We start from the raw sequence: 19356 nt of genomic DNA, 5'->3' as shown, positions 1-19356 counted from the left end.
TTTTTGTTAATTAATTTTTCAAAATATTAAATATAAATTATTAATGGAATAATTTATATTAAATATTAAATATGATATAATATAATACAGTATATATTAATGGAATAATTTATATTAATATACTATATTATATTAATATAATATGACAATATATTATATTATTAAATTAACAATACTAAATAATATACTGCATTATATTAAAAATACTATATAATATATTGTATTATATTATATAATATACTGGATTGTATTATACTAACAATACTAAATAATATACTAAATTTCTAATATATTATATTATATAATATATTGTATTATATTAAATAATATACTATATTATATTAAAAATACTAAGTAGTTATTTTGTTGAAGGTCTACAAAATTATGGTAGACCTTCATCTACTATAGAGCATCTACCCAGATTAATGTGTTTGTTGTGATGGTCTATGGACATTTCATAGACCATCACACATCATATTTAAACTTTTATACTTAACAATTTAACAACTGTCAATACATAATCTATTCATTCGAAAGAGGGAAACCATAAAGCTAAGAACCTAAGAACGCTCTCAGGGAGCTCTACTTCAACTTCAAAGTCTTCAACCTTTGGTCCTTCTATCCTTAACAAATCACATCTGCGAAACCCAAAACTTTTAGATCAATTTCAAGTTTCAGGCTTCCGACGGAAGTTCAGCCTCAAGTTTTTTTTTCGTTTTTTTTTTTACTTCTAAAAAATCTGAAAAAGGGTATGCTCTTACGGTCTTACCTGAGTTCGAGAATAGCTGAGAGCCTGAGAAACCTGAGATGAAAAGTGTATGATGCTCACTTGCTCAATTGCTCAAAACTCCAACTCCAACTGCAGCCTCCAAGTCTCCAAGACTCCAACTCCAACCAGTTGCTGATGCAGCCTCCAGAAAACCAAAACCAAGCCTTGACTCCTCATTCCAGCCTCCAGGTAAGGGAACAATAAACCCCTTCTTCTATGAAGTATGAAACCCTTCTTCCTCTTCTTCTTATAAGCTTAGAATCAGTACGATGATTCTCTATGTTTGTAACATGTTGTCCCCTTGTTCTTTATTTTTTTAAGCATGTATGTGATTCTCTGTGTATGAAATTATGTTTTGTATCATGCGGATGCTTTTTTCTCTTTTTTTGTTAGATGTGAAACCATATTCTTTTTCTTGTACGTTAGTCGACATGCCTATCGACATATTAGGAAAGATTTTTTTCTTTTGTTTTTTTGGACCGATTCGGAAATGTCGACCAAAATAATGTAATATTTATGTTACAACTCATTTTCATGTCGCTAAGCCTCGACACCGACATATATCGGGCGACATTGGTGACATTTCATGACATTTGAAACCATGGTTTGAATGACACATGACTTTCCATGGTTGTGGGCTGTGTTCTTGAATGGCCACTTCTCAGATTGTTGACAGGTGTCTAATTTTTCTCATAAAATTTGGAAGGCCACTACTCAAATTGTTCTTGATTTTGCAAATTAATAGGACATTTGTCTTACTATAGGGCTGTCAAGTGTCTGACTAGGGGAGACTTTCGCCTGATTCCATTACTTTAATATATATATGCATTGGTCTATCATTTGTCAATGCATAAATGTAATGTTGCCAAACATTGGCAAAAGTGAACCAGAGTGCAAGTTTACCCTGAACCAGGATTTACACTCCATTTGCATCATTTCCAAATGCAACCTAAGGCTTGGTTTGGAAGGAGTATAAATACAAACATGTACAGTGTAAATACATACAAAATAATACAAAATATAAGGTTTTGCACTCTACATATTTGTATTTGTTGCCAAGTGAGAATGTAGGTAGGTCTGAAGATAATAAAAGTTGTGAAAATGTTAGAGCCCATTTGTGAGGGCTTTAGCTTTGATTGAACTACTTTAAACAAGCCATTTTGAAGAAGCTTCTAAAACTAGCATATTGAAATAATGTGAATTTAAACTTTTTGGGGTTTTCCCCAAATATATTTTCTAGACTTTCCATGTGAGGCCCGTGTTGCAAAGTCAAAAGCCTTTACGTGAAAATGTTGCTTTTCAGATGCCACCTTTGTTTGGTGTTGCATCTGAAATATAATCTGAAAAATTTTTTTAGATTTGAAATTTTAAGACTCAAGCACGTCACTTAACGCGTTCAGCTGCGTTTCAGACGTGGCCTAAAGTAAAAAATACCCCTACCCCATTCGGCCTCTCTCTCTCTCTCTCTTTCATCTTCATACCACTGCCGCTACAACTCTCAGCAGCAAGGGTTCTCTCTCTCTCCCTGTCTTCCCGCCACCGCCGTTGCAAGTTGCAGCAATAATTTGGTATTATTATTATTATTATTATTATTATTATTATTATTATTATTATTATTATTATTATTATTATTATTATTATTATTATTATTTTTATAAATTATTTTTACTAATTATTTTTATTAACTAGTAATTTTTTATATTTCATTAATTTTCAAAAATTATTTTAATTTTTATTTGTGTAAATTATTAATTATTTTAACATTTTATAGTCATTATTTTTTAATTTTAATCATTTCATTTATTAATTAGTAATTTTTAATTATTAATTTTTTATTTTTTATTTGTATTGTTTCAATATTATTTTGAGGTTGAAAATATTTTTTTATGAAATAATACAAATTGAACTCAATATTTCTAAATAGTATGTTCTAAGGGTAAATTAGTAAAATCAATGAATTTCAGATAGTAAAGGCCAAAAGGTTGATCCAAAACAAACAAATTTATGGATTCAGAGCCTCTAAAAAGTAGAAAAACACATATGCTTCTTTTCAGATTTCAGACACAAAAAATATCTTTTTAACTTTTCAGATCTTGAAATTGAACATGAGCTAGGTTACGTTTGTTTGCAATGTAAATCCGAACCGGTGTAATTAAATACTCTTATCCATATTTGTTGGCGTTTGGATGGAGTGTAGTTGAACATAGAAAGTCAATGTAAAACTCCAATCACATAGAGTGTAAATACAACTTCAATAAAAACAATTTAAATAATTATAATCGATAATCACACTTTCCAATATACAACAGTCCATAACTTTAAATTGACCAGTTTACAACTTCATAAGTGTACTTTTACTTTTAAATCACGTTTAAATGCAGCCTAAATATAAACGTTGCAGTTATGGGATGGGCTTTTTTTATGGAAAAATCTATGATACCCGAAAGACATGGTACTGAAAGAATTTTGACCAATCAAAACTCACCCATAAATTTTGTAAATCTCACCTGAATTGATTAACACAATTTATGATACTTGATTACAAGTTTTTGTGATATCATAGTGGAACACTTGAACCCCTTTTTGATAGATTATTTATGAGTCGGCTTCGACATGGTGCAAGTTTGCGGCCCGAAAGACACAGCCCAAGCCTTATTTTGAGGAATTCTATAAAGCCCAGGCCCATTCCAAGCCCATCCTTACATGAATAGAGAACACGGTCAAGTGTCCACCAGGCACTATTAAGGGTGTCAATGGACCGGTTTTGGATTGGACTCCGTCCAGTCCAAAATCAATTTGGACGGATCAACAAGACATTGGATTGGATCAATCCGGTCCAAAATATTTCTTAGATTAGATTGGACCTAATCCGTTCGTAACAAATTTATATTGAATTGGGTTGGATTAAGCTAATATCTAATCCATTGATATAAGATAAGAATATATGTATCCATGGGCTGGGTTTGGGTTGAAATCAATCTAAATTAAAATGAATTTGAACAGATTGGATGGTCCAGACGTTGAATTGGATCGATCCAAATTAGTCCAAAACATTCATTAGATTGGGTTGGACCTGATCCATTTATAATGACTCACATTGGACTGGATCGGATTGGACCAAATCCAGCCCAATTGACACCCGTGGGCACTATCAAGCAAAAGCATTTCTTTTGCAACATGAATGGGCCTGTACAGTTACCACAGTACCACTCACAACTCGGATGGGATAGGTGAGGCAATTACTATACAAGTACTCAATTATCCTGCAACGAACCGTTTCCAGACATTGGAATGGGTGTCAAGCTGATCGATGGATGAATCGGTGTAGCTCACTTCATCCTCTCTCTCTCTCTCGATCTACTACCTAATTAGTGTAGTCAGTATCTTCTTAGTATGAAGTCTCAACAAGGTCCTGATCTTGAAACAATGCATTTAAAACCCTTTAGTTAAAGGCGTTGTTTGTTATGATGGTGGGCACTGGGCAGTGCTGTTTCGGAAGCTCTGCCATTTCGAAATATCAACCTCAACATTGCCAGTTGCCATCATACTTAATTTACAAACAGTAGTTGTATGTATTCTCCTCAGGGATGAATGCTGATGCGCTTGTTACCTACTAAATAAATAGTTGCTCTCAGCCTCCCTCTCACCATGCAGCAATGGTGGGTCGAAGTGATCAACTCCATCTTTTGCATGAACTGGATTTGAATTTTGATACCTAGACCCAGGGATACTTGGGTTGAGTTGGGCTGGGCCTAAAACATCAGGTTTCCTTTCACCCGCTCAACAGAGGTTTTTGGTTTTTTGGCCCTGGGCCCTTGGCCCTTGGTTGGGATTGCACCCACAGACCACAGCCCACATATGGGTGGTTGCAGTGCAAATATACGGGCTTTCTAGTACGTCTTGTCTTCTTCTTTTTGTTATTAAGACAAGATAAAAAGGGTCGTGACACTAGCTAGCTAGCAATAGCATTTGTACGAACTATCAGTGTTAGTGAGCCATATAAACACACTGAATTGACCATGTGTCAACTTCCTACCTAAGCCACGTACGTACATTTTACTGGAGGCTATGTTTGGATCCATTATATGGAATTCAGGGGCGAAAACAGTGTTATATAGTTTGAACTATGGCTGCAGGCTGCAACAACTTTTCCAGTTTCAATCAGCTCTACGGCTCTACTCCACTTACAACCATCGGAATGCGAAAAGGCTGATTCTGCTTGGAACAATCAGGTTGACAGTTTCCCAGCTCTTTGGCTTTAGGCCTTCAACCATTTTCGTCCATTTCACATCAGCTCAGACTTCGGAGTGTGCAATTCCGAAGCTTCGGCTTTTTATTGATAGAAACGAAGCTTTGGCTTTTTAGGCTTCCGTTTCTCCTGCCGTTCATGATCTTATTATTTCATGGCATTGCGATGGCGCGAGGGAGAATATGTTACTGTTGTACTTGTATCCCAATTCACATACAATGCAAGACTGCACCTTATGCTCTTTATGGTAGCAGCTTAAATATTCAAGGTACAACCTAAAACAGCACAAGGCACAGTTAGATTTGCCTGCGATAGGGGTGTAACGTATCGATACTTTAAACCATGCATGAAACCACTGTTTGATTTCAAAGTTTATCAAATAAATACTAAAAACATAAACAATTGGGTTTATGTGCACGAGGCACTTGGAAAAACATAAAATCCTTGTCTCCTCCAATGCCTCAGTGTTGTTTATATGGAATAATTTATAGTGTGTTTATCTGAGGTGGAAAATAAGAAACCTTTAAAGTTATTCCCAACCAAAAAACAAAATCATCAAATGTTTAAAATTAAAAAAAAAAAACATTTAAAGTAAAATTTTCCAAATAAACACCACATCTGTAAACATAAAATAATACAAAATATAATGTAGTGTACTCCTTATAGACAGAGCTTTTATATTTTTATTACAATGTTCAATCATCAAGTCCTTTTTTTTTTTTTTTTCTAAAACAAGAAGCAGCTTTCATTACTCACGATAATCAAACTGTACATGAGGATGTTCTCCAGAGTTAAACGTGATAGTGAATTTGACTTTACATGCTATATATGCCAAGGTATGCGCAGCCTGATTCAGGTTTCTAACAAAACCTAGCTGCTCAAAAGGTGATAGGAGGCGACTTATGCTTGCAAAATGAAGTCTTTCTATCCATGCTTTCGACTGGCTTCTGCTACTCAAAAAATTAACCAGCTGCAGAGAATCGTTGTAAATAACCAATTAAACTAGTTATCTTAAGCTGCTTTTAACCCTATAATCAGTGCTCTGATTTCTGTATCATAACTGTTGATGCCCAGCATAAGAGCTTTGGAGGATGAGTGCTCGTCCTGAAAAGCTTGTATTAATATCAAAAGAACCATCCAAATATAACATATGCATGTTATGTTCAACTGTTCATTATTTCCTTGTCAGGCTGAGGCTGTGTTCCTTATTAATGGAGTAAATGATGAGTAGGGAGGGCAATATTCCTGAACCTTTGGCTAATCTCGATTGGAGTGCTCGAAGAGTTTTCAAAAATTACTCTATTTCTAACTCTACATAGAACATAAAGAGTCGCACAACCTTTACCAAACAGATGTTGAGTTTCTTTTGAGTTTTGACCACCAAAGGTTGAGGATCTAATGCATGCTGTCACAGTCCCTTATGCTGCATTTGGAAGCAATGCAAAGAAGTGTGAATGCAAATATGTAGTGTATAAAATGGTTCATATAAATTGTAAAGTATGGTTAGTTTTGCACTATCAAATTTATCTTTTACCAAATATACTTTTAGTTGTAATGGATGCATACACGAAATTCTAATAAATCATATGCTTTTTTATCAAAAGCCTACTTGAATGCAAATTTATTTCTTTTTCATTGATGTACTTGCATCTTATTATCAATATAAATATGCATTGGAAAATGTGTTTCCTTGTCATTTGTCAAATCATAAATGTAATGTTTCCAAACACAGTCAAAAGTGAACCAAAGTGCAAATTTACCCGGGATTTACACTCCATTTGCATTGTTTCCAAATACAGCTTTATTACTTCTGGGTTTAACTATTTAGGCCAGCTTGTAGTTGACACCAGATTGCCCTCGAAAAGGAACATTTTTAAATGAGATGTTGAGGAGTTTTTTGCTCTGAATAGTAGAAAGGGCACTGAAGTTGGTCATTTTGCATCCAAAATGACTGTCTCATACTAAGGCCATATTTGGGAGTTCTTAAAAATAAGTGTTCATTCAAAACAAATACTTATTTGGGCCATTAAGCACTTATTGGTATTTTGGAAAATAAGCGAATAATAAGTAGTTATTTTAAAAATAAGGACTTATTTTTTAAGCCCAAATTTCTAGCTTTTTTAAGTGCTTATACAATAAGCACTTATTCAATTTTTTTTCTTTCAAAATTATCCCTAATTGTATTTTAAAATACCACTTATAGAACTATCCCTAGTAGAATTTTACAAAATCACTTTTAAGAAAATACTTTTAAGAAAGCATTTCTACGAAAGCACTTTTATAAAATTACTTTTACGAAAGCACTTTTAATAGAGTACTTTAATAAAAACACTTACGAAAGTACTTTTATGAAAGCATTTTTACAAAAGTATTTTTATAAAAGTGTTTTAATAAAAGCGCTTTCAAATGGTATATTTTGAAAATTTGAAAGAAAATGAAGGACAAAATAGTCACATACTTATTTAAGTGTTTATTAGAGAAAAAGATTACCAAACGCTCCATATAAAGTAAGTGTTTATTTTAAAAAATAAGCACTTAAAAAAATTGGGTGCCAAATGCAAGTAAGTGCTTATTCGAATAAGCACTTATTTTTAACTTAAGCACTCTCAAACATGGCCTAACTTACATAGAAAAACTCCACACCTATACGGGATTTTCAGTTTCTATAGAGTTTTCCAGCCTCGAGAATGAGGGATTGGTATTTACAGAAGAGAGGTAAACCGATTTTACAGTGTAAATCCCAGTTTATTTTCCAAATAATTGTGTCCTTTTCAGCCTTGCCCTCGGTACCTAGGGTTATTTGACAGATGTGTGTATGCACTTAGGTTTCAAAGAAATGATTTAACAAGGCTTGATTCCAAGATCCTTCTTGATTGATAAGGCTGAACACTTTTAGCCTGCAATCAGGTGGGAATTGGGATCTGCTCTTCAGAGTGCATCTCACATCGATCTCACAGTTACATCCCACCCTATATTGAGAATATCTACCTATAGATAACAAATATAAGTAGGAGAGATGTTTTCCATGTGTGACCAGAACATGTTGTGAGGACAGTGCGAAGTGCACATTGTGAGGAGCAGATCTGGACAAATCCTGTGGACATAGTGGGACCCTAGAGGTTGGTGTTCCCCTTGGGATGGTGGGTATCCATGGGTCCGAAAAGACTAGTGTATCTTCCCTATTCTGTATTTCCCATAACAGATTAGGTTTGAATTCAAGGAGGGTTTTATGGGCTTGCTTCCACCAATAGGAAGATCTATTATTGGTAGGTTTGGCCTCGAAAGGAGACGGCCCGGCACGATGGTCCAGCACGATCTTGGACCGTAAACTACGACGGTTTACGATTGAACAGCAGATTAGTGGTTTACTGTCCATGTCAAAATGGATGAGTTATACGTGTATTAACTATTAAGAGAGGATATAATAAAGGCTGTGGCTGAATGTTAAAGAATAAAAAGGGTGATTGAATTATGCGTTCAAGATGGATCTCTTACCCACCTCACAACATGCTGCAACCGTTCATTGAGAACATCACCCGTATTTGTGAGAGGAAACCTGGATTCTATCATAATTCCAGCATCAATAGTGTCAGTAATTTAAGAGCAATAGTGTCAGTAATGTGTCAGTAATGTGGCTTATTGAAAACGTAACCCTTTTAATTTAAGAGCAATAGTGTCAGTAATGTTATACATGCAATGATGCAAAGACATATATTAATCCTCTGGTTTTAAGGTAAGAAAGTCAAAGAGATTGTTTCTTGTTTGTTGAAAAATACAATTGAGGACTACGGTGTAGATTAGGGCGATTGTTTCTTATTTGTTGAGAAATATAATTGAGTACTGATGTGTAGATTAGGGGATGTTTGGTATTAATGTCGTTTATTAGAAAATTAGTATTACTTTAAAACTATTTCGGCGTTTTTACTTTTTATCACCTATCATGTTGTTTGGTTCAGTTCTTTTTCTGAAAAAAAGGTAAAAAGCGCCCACACCTCATAAATTGCAATTTTTTTCGGTAAATGAAACATCAAATTTGATGTTTATTGCATCAGTGGCACTCTGGCGTGGTGCTGATTGGTACCAAATAGATTGCATATACAAGAAAAAAGTGATGAAACAGTAAAAAAAGGTGAAAAGCATTGTTTTACAGCCTACCTGATAGAAATGGTCGAGGTTCAAAGTATCGGTATATCCGATATATCGGTAAAGGCATATTGGAATGTATCCATAGCTTTTTTTTTTTAGTTTTTTTCAAATCTGGTTTAGAGGGTCGGTTTAAGGTCCTATCCACCACTTGAGCCGGCTTAGACCCCAAAACACTCCCTGTAAGAACATATTGAGAAACCCCCAATGTGACACGTATGGATATTTTGAATCTTGAAAACAGTACCAAACAGATTAACATGCACCACCTTGGACGTGAACGTTTTTCTTTTTTTCTTTTTTTCTTTTTTTAACCCAAAAAACGTCCACATTACCAAACACCACCTAGAATTGTGATTCAACGAGGCCGCGTTTGAATTTTGAATGCGATATGTTAAGGCCAGCTATTCTTGCCAAATTCTCCATTAACTATCATGAAACAACCACTACTTTACCCAAACAATGACTCGCAATTGACCAATTAAGCCGATAACATCATTAATTAATTTATTTATTTAAACAATTCAAATTAATGGCTCACTTATCTGGACCATTAATTTATTTAAACAATTCCTACATACGCATAGATGTGTGATTAATTTATTAGGAATATCTCCCTTTGTGATTGGTGATGATATGGTCAAGATGTGAGAAAAATTTGTGATTAGGAGATCAGAATATTGGACAAGAATCGAACATCCACCATGATCTCACCTTGTATTCTAGAACAAAGGGTAAAAGGGTATAGGTGTAAAGCAACAGGAGAGAGATAAAATGCATGTCGCCAGGAAAAGGATCAAGTCAAAGTTTGACCACTCCAGGGTTACGACTTACGAGAAAATATAAGTTGTCGAATTCAATTCAGGTGTGGAACAAGCAAAGCGTGGAATCCGTCATCGCAAAGGCTCAAGGCTTGAAACTTAAAAGTTGGGGGTGATCACATCAGTGATGGTCCTGAATCCAGATGGACGGTGGATTTCATAATCATAAGCAACGCCGCGGGCATCCACGACCACGACGACACTAAACGGGCCTCCGTCTTTTTACGGGCTTACGGCCCACGGTCTCGGATTGCTGTTTGTGAGCTTGTCGTTTCGTTTTGGTTTTTGAACGTGGATTTGGTCCCCACAGCTGCGAATTGCTATTGGTGTTATAGGAAGCAATAGGACATACGAGGCCCGCCCACTGTAGTGTTGCAAGCTCTGATTTTTTAAGTAAGAAGAAAGTGGGCCATGTCTGCATCTATTCCGCAAATTGACATGAAGGATGAAGGGAAATTATATATCATTATCAGTTTAATGAAATGGGTATAAATATAACTTGTACAAGACCTTTTCTTCTTTTAGCTTTAGGCATTAGTCAACGATTCAACTGCAATGAATTCGAGATTAAAAAGATAAACAGAGTCAACCTACGGAGAAGGGCACCCAAAGCTTGGGAAATAAGAAAATATGCCACTTTAATTTGAAAGCCAGCTGCTTCTCACAAGCTTCCACAAGACTTTAACCTATCACAATACATTAATTAGAAATTAAAATAATACAATAGAGTCAACAAATATATTTGACTCCTACTTGGTTTAGATGTAAGGGTTTAAGGTTAGAGTTTAGATGTCAGGGGAGGGACTGAAACAGCTACTGATACACTCCGATATGCCTCTACCGCCATATCGGGTGTATCGATACACCCTGTTAGATATATGTCATTATGCAACAATCATAAGTAATTGTGGAAAAAATAAAGCAGATTTCAATTTGTTGGATGATGTACAAACCTCTTATTATGCTCAATTTTTTACAGGTGGCATATTAAGATCAAAGACAATATGTTTCCATATCTATAGTTTTGATCTGCCATGTCACATCACATTTGGCCACATCAGACTGGGTGATTCACCCAATAACCCATTGCTCTAATTGAAATGTGGACCCCTAAACCAAGTCCTAGCCCCCTAAAAATAGAGTAATAAATAAAAATATAATTAATAAAAAAGATAAAATTAATCTAAATCTCCAATCTATCTTAAGCAAAGAAAAGAGCAAAACCACTGGTTTAGGTGATGTTTGTTATTATGGTTACTTTTACTTGAGTTTAAATAAAATCTTTCTATTTGATTGAGACTGTTTTGAGTTAAAATAGTATTCTACGTGCCCAAAAGAAAAAAAAAAAAAAATTAATTGTATCAATTGAAGAAACAGTCCCATCCGTTGGGGGAAGCATAAAAAATTCCCATCAGCTGCCTGTTTTAAGAAACATCCCAATACCTTGGCTCTTAGTTGGAGTCTTACAAGAGGGGATATACATCATCAATATAAGGTTCAAACAATCGTTACGTATTGGCCTATATCGGCCGATACTTATCGTATCGGGAGCACCCTAATACATCTTTATAGAGGGTATATCGGGGTTTTGACTGATTCAGGGGGTGGAGGAACCTTAAACTGGCCCCTTGAACCGGATTTAAAAAAAAAAAAAAAAAAAAACTGTATCGATATGCCCCTACCAATGTATCGAGCATATCAATATTTAGAATAGTACCAATATTGCCCAATACGCCCCTACCACTAATACTCCTAAACCTTACTTCCAAAAGAAAGGTTGATTGGTTGATTCTATGTAAAGCCATTAGATCTACATGTAGGTACATAGTGATCACTCGACCATCAGAGTGCAAAGAATACCGAATTAATACCACATGGATGCTTGCGATGAATTCATAACTCATTAGATGTCTATGATGAGTTTATAACTCATCGCATGACTGTGACAAACCCGTACTTGAAACGGTTTGCAACGAACATTGGCTAATGTAATCTGCAAAGAACTATAGACACACACAAATCTGCGATGAACTTTAGGCACACGCAAATCTGCGATTAACCTCAGTTATACACAGATTTGCGATGAGTCTAAGTTATGCGCGTGACAAGTTGCCCCACGGGCCTAATAAAGGCACACTTGCTAAATGATGACATCACTCGTGCCATGTCGGTTAAATGGGTGACAAAAGGAAATAGTACACACAGATTATAAGAATCTTCGGGCAAAAGGAAAGTTTTCCCTAGAGATATTTTGTAAGACACATGACAAAACCCTAATAGTGCTCCCTAACAACTAACAACGAATCTAATATTCCCTTTCCGAGTGGGAATCAAATGCTTTTGATTCCTTCTTTCGAGACCCCGAGATCTCTCTCGATAAATAGGGGGTCCATTTTGTAATAAAATCATCATCTTATCACTCACATTTGCCCTAGCCTTTAGCCTACCTCATACATCCGGTCTTCCTTTGTCCTTCAAGGAGATCCTCATACGAAGCCTCACCACCACACTTACACTACGTCTAGATGTTAATGTATTTGTAATAATGAACCAGCTTATTTATTTATTTTTTTATTTTTGAATTTGAACATAATATGTGAGTCAGTATGGTAGGGTCGTATCACATTAAACATAAATATTTCATTTAAAAGTTTTAAGTATCAATGTCATTACCACATTCAAGAAATGCTTAGAATAATTGTTCAACGCCCAATTAGCATAAGTACCAACCAAACAAGTTTCCAACATGCCATTGCCTCTCAAATACACAATATGCTCAATACACTTTTATTGTTTCATCTACACTGTATTTTTTGAGGGCTGTCAATGCCAATATCTAATTTGATACCAAATCTAACTATCCTGAATTTGGGTGGTAAAACTTATTTGTTAATAATCAAATTATATATAGTTTTTACTCTATAAAAAAGTCCGATTAAAAACTAATTATATATATATATATATTATATCTGGTATAATTATGTATGTAGGTGGATATTATATACAATTATATAAAGTTATAACCAACAAATTTAATATTTTATATTTATATAGATTTACTTATATAAAAGTAACTAGTTTTATAAACTTTCTTTATCATTTTAAGAAGAAAAGGTTGATATGGATTAAATTTAAATTCAATCCAAGTCCAACTATTCGGATTTCAGATCGGATAAGAATCCAAAGGTTTAATATACCAAAAGAATCTAATATTTGTTTTTTTTTTTTGTTTAATTCACACATATAATTGTTGTGTTTAAAATTCGAGAATCAAGTATTATTTTCTCCTAAATTTATTTACACTACAAAATTTGTTTAAAAATGAAAATTTTGATGATTTTGTATTGTTTTTAATTTATTTTTCATATTCAAAATAAAAACACAATTTAATAACAAAGTTTTCTCTTTTTTTCTTCCTCCGATGCAGGAATTTTAGAAGCAAATGTAGAACACCTTATTGTTGTTATCCCGAATCGTTTAATACGAAATGAGGGAAAAATTTAGGAAAAATTCCTGAACAGTAGTCTCTGCAGTATCTTGAACTTTCAATTTGTGTCTAGCAGGCCCTTGTCGTTAATTGACCGTAAATCCACACCATCATGTAATATCAAGTGCATATAATTTTTCAAAATGACAAAATTACATTTTCTGATATTTTTGTGACCATTTTGCCCGTTGCGTCTAGTGTTTAAAGAACGGAAGGGAAGAAGAAAATGGGAAATCAGATGCCGATCAAGCTCTCCGTCAACAAACTCCCATCTTCAATCTCTGTGTCAACGAGCTCCCATCTTCAATCTCTCTAGCAACGAGTTCCCATCTTCAAGCTCTTTATCCAACGAGCCATTGTTGAAGCTCTCCATTTAGGCTCCACAGTCCTCTGTGAGCCACAACTGAAGCGCCCCGGTCCACCGTGATCCCCCATTTAGATTGCCTCATCCACCGTTGTGATAGTAGCCTATGAATGAACGCTCCAATTGATGAAAAGGCCAAAACCAGCATATATTTCTTTGTTGAATCTCTAATAGCGCTAAAGAGTTAATCTCCCCCAGCTGATGATTTTATGTGATTCGGGTTAATCTCTTGCTCCGATTGGCTTTGTTCGAGTGAATATGTGGTCCGAAGGTGGATTGAATGAAAAAACCCTAATTTTATTTAGGGTTTCCTATATTGGATATCCGTTTTGAGGCTCAAGATCCTAATGAATGGCTGAATATGGAGATCCAGATCGATATTTATTTGGATGAAAAGAAAGTCAACGAAAATTCGAACACGTCTTCAGATCCAAGTTCTAATGGCATTGCAGAGAAATCCCAAGTGACTGAGAATAGAGGAACTTGTCACTAACAGGGTGGGGCGGGGACGGGGAGCGTCTCCCCATCCCCATCCCCACAAAAATCCCCAAGGTTATCCTCATCCCCATCTCCACGGAGATCCCCATTCCCCATGATTTTTTATAATATTAATTAAATTGTTTTTATTTTTTATTTTATTTTAAAAAATAAAAATAAAATAATTAAAATTTACAATCCTGTTAGAAAAGATTCAAACATATTCAACCATATTTTTTAAAATATTAATATATAGATGTATGTATACATATATACATATATAATATATGCATACATATATACATATATATTAGTGGGGATCCCATGGGGCGGGGATTGGGGTCCCCGCTAGGGGTGGCAATTGGGCAGGTTGGGTTGGGTTTGGTTTGGGTTGAGTTTCAACCCAACCCATCTAACCCGCCAACTCATTAATGACCTAGTTATATAAAATTAAATGGGTTGGGTTCAACTCAAACCCGCTTTAACCCAATCCAACCCGCCCAAACCCATTAATCTTATATTTGTGGACTTAAAAAACAAACTCTCTCTCTTTTAACAAATAAGTTGGTTGTAGCTTGGTGGTTATTGTAGTTATTATTTACATAAGTGGTGAAAGTTCAAATCACATTACATACATATTGTTTTTACACACAAGCGGTGAAACCATTTGACTATGTTTGGATTTTGGGTTTGATCAAACCACTTAAGTTCAAATCGGTAAAACCAACTTAAACCACTTAGGTCCAAAGGTGGTTGAACCGTTTAGATCTGAATCAATATGTTCAGACCAGACCAGACCGGTTCAGTTAATGGTGGATTGACTTGGACTGGACCATATTAGGTTTGTGCACGGGTTCGGAGCCGGACCGACTGTCCTGAATCGGGTCAATGTAGCTAAATTGGGTCGTCCATATTCGGGTCAGTTTGTGTGGACATTGGTTGGATGGATGGTCCAAATTGGGGCAAAGCACGCAGAGGTCGAATCATCCCGTCCAAAATCGTTTCGGCTTCGGGTTCACCCGGATCAAGTTGTACCAGGTCGGGTCGGAGTGTGTGAATATTGGTTGGACCGGACGACACAAATCGAACAGATCAAGTAGCACCGAACCATCCCGCCTGGGGTCTATTTCAGATTCAGGTCGACCCGGATCAGTATATGCTAGATTGGGGTCAAACCGCGTTGAATTGGTCCGGACTTGGGTCAAATTGATTTGAATTTATATTGGGTGAAGTTATTGATTAAAGACAAAACTAAATTTAGTCAATTATTAATAGAAAATTAATACGTTAATTATAAATTATTTAATTTAAATGAAGAAAATTAGAAAAAAAAGGCTAAGGAATTAATGCTTATGTCTATAATGGTTAACCCAATGGTTATCCACAACCCAACCCATTTAAATGGGTGGGGTGGGTGATAGGTTGATCACTCAACTTGCCAAGTAAATGGGCGGATTGGGTGGGTTGGGTTAAAAATTGCCACTCCTAGTCCCCGCAGGGTGGGGAGTGCTCTCCCCATTCCCACTAACAGGGATGAAAATTTCCCCATCCCCATCTCTATGGGGAGAAGTCATCTCCATCCCTGCCCTATTCGGAGCGAATCCCTATTGGAAAAATGGGGAAAATTATCATCCCTATTTATCACTTAAGAAAGAAAATTCATTTCAGATGATTCTCATTTTTTGTAATGGGCTTCAGCTCTACAATTTCTATAAGCCAAAGTTCATAAGAAGTCAGAAGATAGAGGTGGGACCCAACAGAGAGAGGGGAACCACTACTTATCCATTCATAAAAAAAAAGGAAAAATTAAAAGAATAAATTGAATCAATGTAGTTTCCAATGGATTCTAGGAACATTGATTTGAATGATTCTTTCCTTGTAGCAAGTCACAAACCACTGAAATTGGAGTTAATCATCATGTAGAGGACACCCCCTACCCCTTCACTCTCCACCCTCCACCCATACATGGTGTCTATCCCCCTCTTTGGTAGATTGCTCGGACCAGCCCGAATTTTGCCATGATGAGGCTCCATATAGGATCCGACCGGCCAGTGAACAGTCCCTTGAGTAGTGGATACAATTGAGTTGTTTGGGAAAAATTCGAACAGAAATCATTGGCCAAAGCAAATCGAAACCCTTGGCTTAAAAAAAATCACAGGTTGCAATGCTTTGCAGGGTGCCCTAGTCGTAGTAGTGGTGTTGGGCTTGGGCTGGCGTTGTTGAAGGAGGAAGATGTGGCCTTTGGCTGGACTGGATTCTTGGAAGAACCTTTAGAACACTGGCGGCAACCACCGCAACAACCCTTTTTTAGATGAGGGCAAGATTGTTTTTTCTAAAACTCTCTCTCTCTTCTTACTCGGAATATGAAGGGCAATTCGATGCTTCCACTTGGCTGTTGACAGTCAATTAACAGTAGAAACCTGCAAGATACAAGAGAGGGCAGTATTATCTTTTTCTAAAACTCTCTCTTAATCGAAATATGAAGGGCAATTTGGTCATTCCACTTGATTGTTGAAAGTTTAGAAAAATAGAGAGATACGTTTGAAAATTTGGGGACTGACTAGGTGTCTAGGCCCAACCCAAAAGTTCAGATTACTGTTCAGGAAATTTCCCGAAAATCTATTATACCGGAAAAGTCGGATCGGATTCAAATTATTTGATCCATTTTCAGCCCTATCTCATTACTTCTCACCGTTTTTGGATGCACATACGTTCCGTATCTTTCTTTCCCTCCGTTCATTCGGATCTTCCTTTTTCTATGTTGTTTTCTGGGTCTTTGCGCTCTCCATCCTTTTCCTAAGCAGCTATGCATAAAAAGGATGGATTGAAAACTTTCAAAATTTCAAATATATCATTTGCGGGATCGATTGAATAAGTTGCCACTCATACGAGTATTCTAAATCATTCTATAAAGAAGGCAATATCTATGATGTTTATATCTGATTCTTTCCCTTATGACCTATATCTGTGAATCAAACGGTCTGGGCCAAGAGCACATCCGCTGTATCCAATGAGGATGACCCCACCACAAAAAAATCATTTGCAAGCATGAATAAAGAAATTTAATAGAGCAACGTCCAGACGGCAGACGAGATAAATAGAAGAAGATGGTGGGGGCCATGCCTGCCTGCAAATGGAGTGGGACCACCTGCAAAGTGGATCGTGGACCGGTCAGACTGAGATTGCGCGGCTCTTTCGCGTCTTTTCACAACAGCCAAAACCAGCCTTTCGCACATTTAAGTTCTTATAAATCGCCGATTATATTTCTCTACGGATTATGGCACTCCTTTCAAAGTTTACGCCTCTTGTTATATTATTCACCACTCAGTCTCAATCACCACACCAACCTCTCACCTCACAACGAATCGATTAGTGGTGCATCATGCATGAAGAGTTATACTCCCCACCCAGTCACCCACATTTGATAGTTGGGGCTGTGAATGAATCGGTTGTAACCGATTGAACCGAACCGATTATATCAATTCTAGTTTTAAGATGAACTGGGTTTGGTTCTTGTTTGTTGCATATCAATACAGACCCAAATCGATTGTTTTGTTAAGAAAAACAAATGTGTTTTTTTTTTAATTTTATTAATTTTTATATAAGATAATTTTAATTAAAATAGTTGATTTGTTAACATAATATATATTTTATATATTAACAAAAATTAAGTTTTAATTTATTATCTATATAAATAATTAGGTCTATCGAGTCAAGAGTGGGAACGATACTAGCTTGTAGCCTTCTAGGTGTTGTAATTTTGTCCCCATTAATAATGGGTTAGAGAACTGGACACTCTGTCCGGACCCAGAACCGTCCCATTGACAGCCCTACTGGTAGTCTACTGCCAGGTAGTCTCTGGTTTCCGATTCTCTAATTGGTATCCCCGTGTGCATCTCACCCTTTGCGTTTCTTTCCTTGGCAGGACAAAAGAACTTTTCTTTCCTTGTATATAATTGTTCATGTATTTATTAAAATTCGGGGAAACTGCCAAGACCGGATTTTGCCGTTCTTTCTTCACGAGACCGAATTCGGAAGTTCATTCATTGAAAACAAACATCACTCGACTAGTTGAGCCCTTGGCCAGTAATTAAATTTTGCCACATCAACACCATCTCACCCTTGCTCAATACATTACAAAATTATCATGAATATATAAAATAAGTGTATAATTCTTACTTTTTTTTTTCGTTAGGCTGTGTTTGGTTGCAATGTAAATTCATTTGCACCGATAAAACTATAATAGTGTAAATGATTTGGATGCAAGTTTTGAACTTTTTTGTTTCAAATTTTATCTTACCTTGTTTGATTGCATTAAAAATGAAGTAAAATAAGATCCAAAACAAAATAAAATTAAATCAAAATTTACACTTTCATACATTTATACTAGTGTAAATAAAATTGCACTACAACCAACCAAACACAACCTTAATAAAATATATAAGATAAGCCGGTGGAGGTCTCAGGTGTGTCCTTGCTGAAAACATCCAAGTATAGACCATATATACCATAAGAAGAGTGGATTCCAGTTTTCAGCAAACTGCAATTGTACCCTATAGTCCTACATACTTGCTTAAAAGGGGACGACGCTAGACAGCATCTCACCGTTCTTTACACGACAGCATGACGAGGAGGGTGGCCCTATTCCTTTTTTCTGAGGTTTCTTGCTGGAAAATTACACCGGTGTGATGAAAATATGCATGGGTCCACACAAGATCGGTCGGAGATTATTGTGTCTGCCATCAGCTTTACATGCATGTGTATGCAAGTATGGTGTCTCAGGACTCCGCTTTACTCAAACATCATTACATCACACTACGCTAAATTGTACGTTAGATGATCCCTGTTCAACACCATACAAATTACAATTATTATTTTTTCTCTCCTTTTATTTAATAAATAAATGGTAGGTGAGTTAGCTTATATCATAAGCAATCCCTGAGCGACGTCAAGAGACTAAATGCTTGCCTTGCCTTGTAACTTGTTGAGATGAAACTTCAAAAAAAAAAAAAAATGGAGGCATAAAATAGTTATAAAATAAAATGG

This window comes from Nelumbo lutea, chromosome 1, assembly GCF_056320005.1.
Source record: "Nelumbo lutea isolate HS-2025 chromosome 1, American lotus-T2T, whole genome shotgun sequence".
In the NCBI taxonomy this organism is placed as follows: Eukaryota; Viridiplantae; Streptophyta; class Magnoliopsida; order Proteales; family Nelumbonaceae; genus Nelumbo; species Nelumbo lutea.
The sequence above is the reverse complement of the archived record's forward strand: the minus strand, read 5'-3'. Positions refer to the sequence as shown.